Source organism: Rattus norvegicus, chromosome 13 (genome assembly GCF_036323735.1).
Source record: "Rattus norvegicus strain BN/NHsdMcwi chromosome 13, GRCr8, whole genome shotgun sequence".
Lineage (NCBI taxonomy): Eukaryota > Metazoa > Chordata > Mammalia > Rodentia > Muridae > Rattus > Rattus norvegicus.
In genome coordinates this window covers 16,706,557-16,720,930 of record NC_086031.1, presented here as the reverse complement: position 1 = coordinate 16,720,930, position 14,374 = coordinate 16,706,557, and positions in this window count along the sequence as shown.

The following is a 14,374-nucleotide window of genomic DNA, read 5'->3' as shown; positions in this document are numbered from 1 at the left end:
AGCTCAAGAAAAAAGGATGACCAAAGAGCAGATGCTTCAGTCTTCCTTAAAAGGGGGAAGAAAAATATTCATAGGAGTGGATATGAAGACAAAGTTTGGAGCAGAGACTGGAGGAATGGACATTCAGAGCCTACCCCACTTGAGGATCCAGTTGTATATACCAATCACCAAAACTAGACAATATTGATAAAGCCAAGACAGACATGGGGACATGAGCCCTATATGTCTGTCTCCTGAGACGTTCAGCATGCGCATGACTTAGAGGCAAATGTTAGTCACAAACAATTGAACTGAGAATGGAGTATCTGTTGGATGAGTTGGATAAAGGGATGAATGATCTGAGGGTACTTGCCACACTGTGGGAACAATAGTGCCAACCCACCAGAGAAGCCAGGGCCTAAACCACTACCCAAAGACAACACATGGAAAGACCCAATGGCTCCAGCTGAATATGTAGCAGACTGTGGCCTTGTTGGGCAACACTGGGAGGCAAAGCCGTTGATACTGCCAAGACTGAACCTGACAGTGTAGGCGAATGGCTGGGTGTGGAGGTGGAAGGGGTTGTTGTGGGAGAGGGGGAAAATAGGGGGGGGGGATGAAAGAAAGGTCTTATGGATGGGAAACCAGGAAAGGGAATAATATTTGAAATGTAAATAAAAATATCCAATAAAAAATGTATTTTCTTCTCAGCACCTCCTGATACCTTCTCCAAAATTGACCATATAATCAGTCACAAATCTGATCTCAACAGATACAAGAAAATTGAAATAATCCCATACATTTTATCAGATCACCACAGACTTAGTTTGGTCTTTAAAAACAACAAAAATGACAGAAAGCCCACATACATATATGGAAGTTGAAAAACACTCTATTCAATGATAACTTTTTCAAGAAAGATATAAAGAAAGAAACTAAAGACTTTTAAAAATTTAATGAAAATTAAGGCAGAATATATCCAAATATTTGGGACACAATGAAATCAGTGCTAAAACGAAAACTCATAGATCTGAGTGCCTCCAAAAGAAACTGTAGAGAGCATACATCACCAGCTTGACAGCACACATAAAAGCTCTAAAACAAAAATATGCAAATACACCAAAGAGGAGTACAAGGCAGGAAGTAATCAAACTCGGGGCTGAAATCAACCATGTAGAAACAAAGAGAACTAAACCAAGAATCAAGAAAACTAGGAGCTGTTTCTTTGAGAAAATCAAAAAGATAGACCCTTAGCCTGACTTACGAGAAGGCACAGAGGGAGTAAGCATTAACAAAATTAGAAATGAAAGGGAGAGACACGCTTGGGAAGCCAGAAGAGACTACACGCTGATCACATTTCTGACTCCAGAGGAAAACACCTAATGTCATGTGGGATCCCGGTGCATGGGGGCACCTGGAAAAGTCAGTACAGGCCCTCCTGGTTACCGCCATCACGGGGAGCTCAAAAGCAACACCCTACGAGCAAACGTGAGCCACAGGACCACAGGTAAGACCAACTTTTCTGCTCCAAGCAACCTGCCTGGTGGACTCAGGACACAGGCCCACAGGAACAGCTGAAGACCAGTAGACAGGAAAGACTACACACATGAAAGCAGAACACTCTGTTCCCATAACTGGCTGAAAGAAAACAGGAAAAGAGGTCTACAACACTCCTGACACACAGGCCTATAGACAGTCTAGCCACTGTCAGAAATAGCAGAACAAAGTAACACCAGAGATAATCTGATGGCAAGATGTAAGCTCAGGAACCCAAGAAACCAAGGAATCAAGACTACAAACTATCATCGAAGTCCAATTCTCTCAACAAAGCAAACACTGAATATCCAAACACACCAGAAAATCAAGATCTAGATTTAAAATCATATTTGATCATGATGCTGGAGGACTTCAAGATAGACATGAAGAACTCACTTAGAGAAATGCAGGAAATCATAAATAAACAAGTAGAAGCCTATAGAGAGGGATCACAAAAATCCCTGAAAGAAGTCCAGGAAAACACAATCAAAGAGGTGAAGGAACTAAAAATGGGAATAGAAGCAATGAAGAAAGAACAGAGGCAAACAACCCTGCATGTAGAAAACCAAAGGAAGAGACAAGGAGCCGTAGATACAAGCATCACCAACAGAATACAAGAGATAGAAGAGAGAATCTCAGGAGCAGAAGATTCCATAGAAATCATCAACATAACTGTCAAAGATAATGTAAAAACGGGAAAAAGTTACCGGTCAAAAACATATAGGAAATCCAGGACTCAATGAGAAGATCAGACCTAAGGATAATAGGTATAGAAGAGAGTGAAGACTCCCAGCTCAAAGGACCAGTAAATATATTCAATAAAATCATAGAGGAACTCTTGGGCATATACACAAAAGATGCCCCAACATATAAAAAAGACACATGCTGCACTATGTTCATAGCAGCCTTATTTATAAAGGCCAGAAGCTGGAAAGAACCCAGATGCCTTCAACAGAGGAATGGATACAGAAAATGTGTACATCTACACAATGGAATATTACTCAGCTATTAAAAACAATGACTTTATGACATTCGTAGGCAAATGGTTGGAACTGGAAAATATCCTGAGTGAGGTAACCCAATCTCACAAAAACACACATGGGGGGCTGGGGATTAAGCTCAGTGGTAGAGCGCTTACCTAGGAAGCGCAAGGCCCTGGGTTCGGTCCCCAGCTCCGAAAAAAAGAACCAAAAAAAAAAAAAAAAAAACACATGGTATGCACTCATTGATAAGTGGCTATTAGCCCAAATGCTTGAATTACCCTAGATGCCTAGAACAAATGAAAGTCAAGATGGATGATCAAAATGTCAATGCTTCACTCCTTCTTTAAAAGGGGAACAAGAATACACTTGGCAGGGAATACAGAGGCAAAGATTAAAACAGACACGGAAGTAACACCCATTCAGAGCCTGCCCCCCATGTGGCCCATACATATACAGCCATTCAATTAGACAAGATGGATGAAGCAAAGAAGGGCAGGCTGACAGGAACCGGATGTAGATCTCTCCTGAGAGACACAGCCAGAATACAGCAAATACAGAGGTGAATGCCAGCAGCAAACCACTGAACTGAGAATAGGACCCCATTGAAGGAATCAGAGAAAGAACTCGAAGAGCTTGGAGCTCGAGACCCCTTATGAACAACAATGCCAAGCAACCAGAGCTTCCAGGGACTAAGCCACTTCCTAAGGACTATACATGGACTGACCCTGGACTCTGACCTCATAGGTAGCAATGAATATTCTAGTAAGATCACCAGTGGAAGGGGAAGCCCTTGGTCCTGCTAAGACTGAACCCTCAGTGAAAGTGATTGTTGGGGGGAGGGCAGCAATGGGGGAAGGATGGGGAGGGGAACATCCATAAAGAAGGGGAGGAGGAGGGATTAGGGAGATGTTTGACTGGAAACCGGGAAAGGGAATAACACTCAAAATGTAAATAAGTAACACTCAAGTTAATAAAAAAAATCATAGAGGAAAACTTCCCTAACATAAAGAAAGGGATGGCCATAAACATAAAAGAAGCCTACAGAACTCCAAATAGTTTGCACCAGAAAAGAAACTCCTCCCATCACATAATAGTCAAAACACCAAATACACAAAAAAAGAAAGAATATTAAAAGCAGTAAGGTAAAAATGTCAAGTAACACGTAAAGGCAGACCTTTGAGAATCACACCAGACATCTCACCAGAGACTATAAAAGCGAGAAGATCCTGGACAGATGTCATACAGACACTAAGAGAACACAACTGCCAGCCCAGGTTACTGTATCCTGCAAAACTCTCAATTAACAGAGATGGAGAAACCAACATATTCCATGACAAAACCAAATTATACAAAATCTTTCTACAAATCTAACCCTATAAAGGATAATAAATGGTAAAGCCCAACATAAAGAGGCAAGCTACACACTAGAAAAAGCAAGAAAGTAATCGTCTTGGCAACAAAACAAAGAGAAAAAAAAATCACTCAAACATAATTTCACCTCCAAATGTGAATAAAACAGGAAGCAATAATCACTATTCCTTAATATCTCTCAACACTAATTTTCTCAACTCTCCAACAAAAGACATAGATTACCAAATTGGATACTCAATGAGGACACTGCATTCTGCGGCCTACAAGAAACACACCTCAGAGAAAGAGACAGACACTACCTCAGAGTGAAAGGCTGGGAAAATCTTTCCAAGCAAATGGTCTGAAGAAGCAAGCTGGAGTAGCCATTCTAATATCGAATAAAATCAATTTTCAACTAAAAGTCATCAGAAAAGATAAGGAAGGTCACTTAACATTCATCAAAAGAAAAATTCACCAAGATGAACTCTCAATCCTAAATATCTATGCTCCAAATACAAGGGCACCTACATACATAAAAGCAAACTTACCAAAGATCAAAGCACACATTGAACCTGACACAATAATAGTAGGAGGTTTCAACTCCCCACTCTCATCAATGGACAGATCATGGAAACTAAAATTAAACAGAGAGACAGACAAACTATGAGAAGTCATGAACCAAATGGACTTAACAGATATTTATAGAACATTCTATCCTAAAGCAAAAGGATATACATTCTTTTACAGCACCTCTTAGTACTTTCTCCAAAATTGACCATATAATTGGTGATAAAACAGGCCTCAATACATAGAGAAGGATAGAAATAATCGCATGTGTCCTGTCAGACCACCACATGTTAAAGCTGGTCTTCAACAACAATAAGGGAAGAACGCACCATATACATGGAAGTTATAAAATGCTCTACTCAATGATAGCCTGGTCAAGAAAGAAATAAAGAAAGAAACTAGAGAATTCTTAGAATTTAATGAAAATAAAGGTACAACATACCCAAACGTATGGGACACAATGAAAGTTTTGCTAAGAGGAAAAGTCATAGCTCTGAGTGCCTGCAGAAAGATACAGGAGAGAGCAATGTCAGCAGCATGACAGCACACCCAAAAGCTCTAGAAGAAAAGGAAGCACATACACCCAGGAGAAGTAGAAGGCAGGAAATAATCAAACTCAGAGATGAAGTCAACCATTGTGAAACAAAAAGGACCTTAGAAAGAAAGAACAGACCCAAAAGTTGGTTCTTTGAGAAAATCAACAAGATAGATAAACCCTTAGCCAGACTAAGGAGAGGACACAGAGAGTGTGTCCAAATTAACAAAATCAGAAATGAAAAGGGAGACATAACTACAGAATCAGAGGAAATTCAAAAAATCATAAGATCCTAATACAAAAGCCTATATTCAACAAAACTTGAAAATCTGCAGGAAATGGACAATTTCCTAGACAGATACCAGGTACTGAAGTTAAATCAGGAACAGATAAACCATTTAAACAACCCCATAACTCATAACAAAATAGAAGCAGTCATTAAAGGTCTCCCAACCAAAAGGAGCCCAAGTCCAGGCAGATTTAGTTCAGAATTCTATCAGACCTTCAGAGAAGATCTCATACCAATACAATCTAAACTATTCCACAATATTGAAAAAGATGGATCACTACTAAATTTCTTCTTTGAAGCCACAATTACTCTTATACCTAAACCACACAAAGACCCAATAAAGAAATAGAAATTCAGACCAATTTTCCTTATGAATAATGACGCAAAAATACTCAATAAAATTCTGGCAAACCGAATCCAAGAGCACATCAAAACAATCATCCACCATGATCAAGTAGGCTTCATCCCAGGCATGCAGGGATGGTTTAATATATGTAAAACCATCAGCATGATCCATTATATAAACAAACTGAAAGAACAAAACCACATGATCATTTCATTAGATGCTGAGAAAGCATTTGACAAAATTCAATACCCCTTCAATATCAAAATCCTAGAAAAAATAGGAATTCAAGGCCAATACCTAAACATAGTAAAAGCCATATACAACAAACCACTCGCTAACATTAAACTATGTGGAGAGAAACTTGAAGCAATCCCACTAAAATCAGGGACTAGACAAGGCTGACCACTCTCTCCCTACTTATTCAATATAGTTCTTGAAATACTAGCCAGATCAATCAGACAACAAAAGGAGATAAAGGGGATACAGATTGGAAAGGAAGATCTCAAAATATCATTATTTGCAGATGATGTGATAGTATATTTAAGTGATCCCAAAAGTTCCACCAGAGAACTACTAAAGCTAATAAACAAGTTCAGCAAAGTGGCTAAGTATAAAATTAACTCAAATTAATAAGCAGCCTTTCTCTACCCAAAAGGGAAACAAGCCAAGATAGAAATTAGGGAAACGACACCCTTCACAATAGCCCCAAATAATATAAAGTACCTCGGTGTGACTTTAACCAAGCAAGTAAAAGATCTGTACAACAAGAACTTCAAGCCTCTGAAGAAAGAAATTGAAGAAAATCTCAGAAAATGGAAAGATCTCCCATGCTCATGGATTGGCAGGATTAATATAGTAAAAATGGCCATTTTAACAAAAGCTATCTACAGATTCATTGCAATCCCCATCAAAATACCAATCCAATTCTTCAAAGAGTTAGACAGAACAATTTGCAAATTCATCTGGAATAACAAAAAACCCAGGATAGCTAAAATTATCCTCAACAATAAAAGGTCTTCTGGGGAATCACTTTTCCTGAACTCAAGCAGTATTACAGAGCAATAGTGATAAAAACTGCATAGTATTGGTACAGAGACAGACAGATAGACCAATGGAATAGAATTGAAGACCCATAAATGAACCCACACACCTATGGTCACTTGATTTTTGACAAAGGTGCCAAAACCCTCCAATGGAAAAAAGATAGCATTTTCAGCAAATGGTGCTGGTTCTACTGGACGTCAATATGTAGAAGAATGCAGACCAATTCATGCTTATCACCCTGTACAAAGCTTAAGTCCAAGTTGAACAAGGCCCTCCACATCAAGCCAGATACACTGAAACTAATAGAAGAAAAAGTGGGGAAGCATCTCGAACACATTGGCATGGGAGAAAATTTCCTGAACAAAACACCAATGGCTTATGCTCTAAGATCAAGAATCGACAAATGAGATCTCATAAAACTGCAAAGATTCTGTTAGGCAAAGGACACTGTTATTAGAACAAAACAACAACGAACAAATTGGGAAAAAAATCTTTAGCAATCCAACAACTGACTGAGGGCTTATATCCAAAATATACAAAGAACTCAAGACTTTAGACTGCAGGGAGACAAATGACCCTGTGAAAAGATGGTGTTCAGAGCTAAACCAAAAATTCACAGCTGAGGAATTCCGAATGGCTGTGAAACACTTAAAGAAATGTTCAACAGCTTTAGTCATAAGGGAAATACAAATCCAAACAACCCTGAGATTTCACCTCATACCAGTGAGAATGGCTATGATCAAAAACTCAGGTGACAGCAAATGCTGACAAGGATGTGGAGAAAGAGGAACACTCCTCCATTTTTTGTGGGATTGCAGACAGGTACAACCATTCTGGAAATCAGTCTGGAAGTTCCTCAGAAAATTGGCCAATTAACTACCTGAGGACCCAGCTGTACCTCTCTTAGGCATATACCCAAAAGTTGCCCCAACATATAATAAAGACACATGTTCCACTATGTTCATAGCTGCCTTATTTATTATAGCCAGAAGCTTTAAAGAACCCAGATGCCCTTCAGCAGAGGAATGGATACAGAAAATGTGGTACATCTACACAATGGATTATTACTCAGCTATCAAAAACAATGACATTATGAAATTCATAGGCAAATGGATGGAACTGGAAAATATCATCCTGAATGAGGTAACCCAATCACAGAAAAACACACATGGTATGCACTCATTGATAAGTGGCTCTTAGCCCAAATACTTGAATTACCCTAGATGCACAGAAAACATGAAACTCAAGATGGATGATCAAAATGTGAATGCTTCACTCCTTCTTTAAAAGGGGAACAAGAATACCCTTTGCAGGGAATAGGGAAGGAACACCCATTCAGATCCTGCCCCAAATGTGGCCCATACATATACAGTCACCCAATTAGACAAGATGGAAGAAGCAAAGAAGTGCAGGCCAAAAGGAACGAGATGTAAATCTCTCCTGAGAGACACAGCCAGAATACAGCAAATAAATAGGGGAATTTCAGCAGCAAACCACTCAATTGAGAAAGGGACCCCCATTGTAGGAATCAGAGTAAGGACTGAAAGAGATTGAAAGGGCTGGAGACCCCATGTGAACAACAATGCCAACCAACCAGAGTTTCCAGGGACTAATCCACTACCCAAAGACGATATTTGGATTGACCCCGGGGCTCCAAACTTATAGGTAGCAATGAATAGCCTTCTAAGAGCACTAGGGAAAGGGGAAGCCCTTGGTCCTGCTAATAGTGAACCCCCAGTGAATGTGATTGTTGGGGTGAGGGTGGTAATGGGGGAGGATGGGGAGGGGAACACCCATATAGAATGGGAGGGGAAGGGGCTAGTGGGATGTTGGCTGGGGAAAAGGGAAAGTGAATAACAATCAAAATGTAAATAAGAAATACTCAATAAAGACAAAAAAAGGAAATGAAAAGGGAGACATAACAGAATCTGAGGAAATTCAAGAAATCATCAGATCCTACTACAACAAACTGGAAAGTCTGGATAAAGTGGATAATTTTCTAGACAGATATAAGGTACCAAAGTCAAATCAGGGTCAGATAAACCATCCAAACAGTATCATAATTCCTAAAGAAATAAAAGAAGTTATTAAAAGTTTCTCAATGAAAAGGAAAGCCAAGGACCAGGTAGGTCTAGTGCAGAATTCTATCAGACCTTCAAAGAAGACCTCATAACAATACTGTCCAAATTATTCCACAAAATAAAAACAGAAGGAGCACTACCTAATTACTTCAATGAAGCCAAAATTAGACATATACCTAAACTTCACAAAGACACAACAAAGAAAGAAAACTTCAGACCAATTTCCGTTATGAATATCAAGAAAAAATAATAAAATTCACACAAAACAAACCCAAGAACACGTCAAAAGGATCATCCATCATGATCAAGTAGGCTTTATCCCAGGCATGCAGGGATGGTTTAATATACAGAAATCTGTCAACTTACTCTACTATGTAAACAAACTCAGAGGAATAAACAACATGAACATCTCATTAGATACTGAGAAAACATTTGAAAAAATTCAACAGCCATTCAGGTTAAAAGTCTTAGATTGACCAGTATTTCAAGTCTCATACCTAACCATAGTAAAAGCAATACACAGCAAACCAGTAGCCAACATCAAATCAAATTGAGATAAACTTGAAGCAATTCCACTAAAATCGGGGACTACACTAGGCTTCCCATTCTCTCCCTACTTATTAAAAATAATACTTGAAATCCTAGACAAAGTAATCCGACAACAAAAGGAGATCAATGGGATGCTAGGTGAAATTAAGAAGTAAAATGTCACTATTTACAGATGATATGACAGTATACGTAAGTGACCCCAAAAGTTCCATCATAGAACTACTAAGCCCGATAAACAACTTTAGCCAAGTGGCTGGGTATAAAATTAACTCAAATAAATCAGTAGCATTCCTCTACCCAAAGGATAATCAGGCTGAGAAAGAAATCTGGGAAATGAGAGCCTTCACAATAGTCCCAAATAATATAAAATAACTCAGTGGTACACTAACCAAGCAAGTGAAAGATCTGTATGAAAAAAACTTCAAGTCTCTGAAGAAAGAAATTGACAATCTCAGGGGTTGGAAAATATATTGGCAGAGAAAACATATGGGCAGAGTTTGCCCATACATTGGCAGGATTATTATAGTAAAATTGTCCATTTTGCCAAAATAAATCTACAGATTCAATGCTATCCCCATCAAATTCCAACTCATTTCTTCATAGAACTAGGAGCACTAATTTTCAAATTCATTTGGAAAAACAAAAATCTCAGGAAATGAAAACTATGCTCAACAATAACAGAACTTGTGGTGAATTCATTATCCCTCTCTTCAAGCAGTATTACAGAGCGATATTGATAAAATCTCTATGGTATTGATACAGAGACAGGCAGGAAGATTAGTAGAATAGAATTGAAGACCCAGAAATGAACACCCCCCCCACACACATCAATGGTCACTGGAACTTTCAAGAAGATACATGCATCCTGGGGATAAAAGATAGCATGTTCAGCAAATGATACTGTTTCATCTGAAGGTCAGCATGCAGAAGAATGCAAATCAACCTTATCTTATCACACTGTACAAAGCTGAAGTACAAGTGGTTCAAGGACCTCCACATAAAACCAGATATACTTATACTAATAGAATAACATGTGGGAAAGAGCCTCTCGAGCACATGGGCACTGGGGAAAATTTCCTGAACAAAACACAAAGGGCTTATGCTCTAAGATCAATAATTGACAAATGGGACCTCACAAAACTGCAAAGCTTCTGTACCACAAAGGACACTCCCATTAGGATAAAACAGTAACCAACAGATTTGGAAAAATATTTACCAATTCTACATCCAAAAGAGGACTAAAATCCAACCTATAGAAAGAACTCAAAATGTTAGACTCCAGAAAGACAAATAACCCTATAAGAATGGGATACAGAGCCAAACAAATTATTCTCAGCTGCTGAATAACAAAAGGCTAAGAAGTATCTAAAGATTCAAAGTACCTAAAGAAATGTTCAACATCCTTAGTCATCAGAGAAATGTAAATTTAAAAAAAAAACAAAAAACAAAAACAAACAAAAAAAAAAACATGAGAGTTCACCTCATACCAGTTAGAAAAGCTAAGATCAAAACTCAGGTGACAACAAATTCTGGATAGGATGTGGAGAAAGAGAAACACCCCTCCATTTGTTGGGACTGCAAGCTAGTACAACAGCTCTGGAAAGCATTCTGGAGGATCCTCAGAAAATTGTATATTGCACTACCTAAGAACCTAGCTATACCCCTACTGGGCATATACCAAAATGATGCTCCAACATACAGCAAAGACACATGTTTCACAATGTTTATAGCAACCTTACTTATAATAGTCAGAAACTGGAAAGAACCCAGATGCCTTTCAACAGAGAAAAGGATATAGAAAATTTGGTACATATACACAATGGAGTACTATGCAGTTATCAAAAATATTGACTTCATAAAGTTCGTAGGCAATTGGTTGGATCTAGAAAATATCATCCTGAGTAACCCAATCACAAACAAACAAACAAACAAACAAACAAAAAACAAAAAAACACTTGGTGTACACATATTGATAAGTGGATTTTAGCCCAAAATCTCGAATTATCAATGATATAATCCACAGACCACAGGAAGCTCAAGAAGGGAGATCAAAGTGTAGATGTTTCAATCCTTCTTAAAAGGGGGAACAAAAATATTCAAAGGACAGTATATGAAGACAAATTTTGCAGCAGTGATTGGAGGAAGGGCCATTCAGAGCCTGCGCATCTGAGGATACAAAACACATATGTATCCATCAAAATTAGAACATATTTTTAAAGCCAAGAAGGGCATGATGAAAGAAGCCTGATAGAGTCGTTTTGTGAGAGGTTCAGCTGGAATGTGACAAATACAGAGGTGAATGCTAGTACAAAACCATAGAACTGAAAACAAGGTCCTGGTTGGAGGAATTAGAGAAAGGATTGAAGGAGCTGACATTGCTTGCAATCCTCTAAGAACAACAGTACCAGTTAATCAGAGCTCCCAGGGACTAAACCACTATCCAAAGATTACACATGGACTGACCAATGGCTGCAACTGCATATGTACAAGAAAATGGCATTTTGGGCACAAAGAGAGGAGAAGTCCTTGGCCCTGCTATGGCTTGACCCCCACCACCATGTAGTGCAATAACAGGGTGGGAAGGTAGGAAATGGGGGGGTAGTTGGTAAGGGGAACATCCTTAAATAATGGGAGGGGTATTGAATAGGGGATTAATGGATATGAAACCAGGAAAGGGAATAACATTTGAAATGATAATAAAGTGTCCAATTAAAAAAAAAAAAAACAAGGGGATTTAGCTCAGTGGTAGAGCGCTTGCCTAGCAAGCGGAAGGCCCTGGTTTTGGTCCCCAGCTCTGAAAAAAAGAAAAAAGAAAAAAGAAAACAGAAAAAAAAGAATTTTAGAATGTTAGATGAATGGTTGTAGTAGTGATAAGGACTAAGTACCAGAGTGAATAAGGCATCTAAATGTATTAAAGTAGACAACGGTCTGAAAAATGTCAGGTAGTAAAAATAACTTTTTTTGTATTGACAATCTAAATATTATTCACAGAAAAATATAGGATAAAAATAACATTATGAATGTTTTGGTAAAATTACACTACGCTATGAATCAGTTCTTCTTGACTGCCCATATATTGTAAAATTCAATGGTTCCTCTAGAGATTGGCAGTGTTAAATGGCAGGGCCAATCTCTTTGGACTGAAATAAATGGTATGGTGGTGGTAATATCTGAATAATTTCAAACCTTTTACCACATGAGGGAAATAAATATTTTGAAAGTTTTACTTTGATCACCGGCACTTCATTCTTATTCACTCTGTCTACAGCCAACTTTCCTGACGCTACACTAAACCAGTGATGAAACTGGTCTTTAGTACTTATAAATTATAATATGGAGAAGTTTGAAATCTCTATAAGATAAATTTCATGTCTACTACTAGCAATTAGTTAAAACATTAAGGCCTAACTAACTGTTGCCTGGTTTAGAGTTAGAAGAAATCTGTCTTATATGTTTTTGTTGTTACTAAGAATATTTCTAATGCCATGTTGATTATATTTTTATAGTATAATCTGTGTTCTTGGAAACCAGTCAAGGTAGAACTCAGTAGAACAGTTTTGTATAGCAATCCTCAATAAGTTTGAGCACAAACCAACCATCCAACAGCACTTCTTGCACCTGTGTATTGTATAAACTGCCTTTGGGATGGACCCCAACTTAAGGAAGACACCTGCACCAATATAAGAAACATTTGGAATACAACATCCATTTTGAATAGTGTTAACTATGCAGTAGTGTTTGAGTAAAGGTTAACTTCCTAACACCTCCCTGGAAAATGATATCCTATTTGGCACAAAGGGACTCTTAAGTGGGTAACCCACATTCTGGTTGACAAGTGAAGATATTAGACAATACAATTCACCCACCACAATTTAGTGTCCCAACCAATGGATACACGATAAATATAAAATGAAGAAATGTTTCCAGGTAAATACTCTTATCTCTACATCCTGGTGTGTGAAATAACTTGGCAGAGATGTTTGGAGATCTTAGACTTAAAAAGAAACAAAACAGCAGGATTGTAACTCAGTATTACAATTTAATAAACTACAGACAGTTTACTGAGTTCAGTTTCTCAGCGCTTTGTGAGGCAATTTCAAGATCCCAAGAGCTATGATCTTAGGAAATTTCTGTGAAATTTAGTGAAAAATTTAGGGCATAAGTGTCTCTATTTAGTATGGAGTCTAGAAAATTCCATTGATTTTTATGTGTGTACTCTGGTATGGAAGCCAGAGTATCATTTATGAAAGTTAGAGTTCTATTTCTACCCTGTGAGTTCCTGGAACTGAACCAATTGAGTTTGTTTATCTCCTTTGGGATCTCAGCTTTGAATTGTTTTTATTTTTTTTTTGTTTGTTTTCTTTTTTCTTTTCTAAAACGTCATAGATGATGTCAAGAAGAAATTAACCGTGAAGGTCAGTTGAGTAAATGTTTACTCTTGCTTGATTATGTATTTCTTTATTCAAATTGTGGTCTCTTTTAGTTGAACATATAATCAAATATACTAAATTAAAAAGATTTAAAGGCAATGTCTGCAACTATTCCCGAACATTTAGTACTGTGAAATCAATGGTGACTATAGTAAAAATAATTTTAAATACTTGGATTAATGATATTTTCATGATTTAATTTTGTTAGAGAATTATAACATAAGAATTATATTGACTCAAATGCAAATATTATTGATGGAGGATTTTTAAAGTTATACTAGTAAGTGACTAGTTAATATTTTAATATATTTATAATTTTAACAATTTTATTAATTTTATATGTATTATATGTGTTGAGACAAGGAACAATCTTCTATAATTTTTTCCTTTAATTTTTACACGTATTCCATAGTAAAATTTAGGTTGCTTGGTTTCAGAAATCCCTTTTACATTTTGTTTCCTGTTGCAGTCTCCTAACCTATATTTTAAAAGATAAATATGTATGATAGGAAATAATGTACCACTCAGATGCCTGGAATGTCACCCTGGGAAATAATCCATAAGATAAAATACTAGCCAATGAGGAAGATAGGAAAATAAGCAACTTGGAAGAGAAGAAATAGAGGTATTCTTCTCTTGACTAGAAGGTACGCTGTGGATTTAATAGAAAAAAAAACTTGAGGTG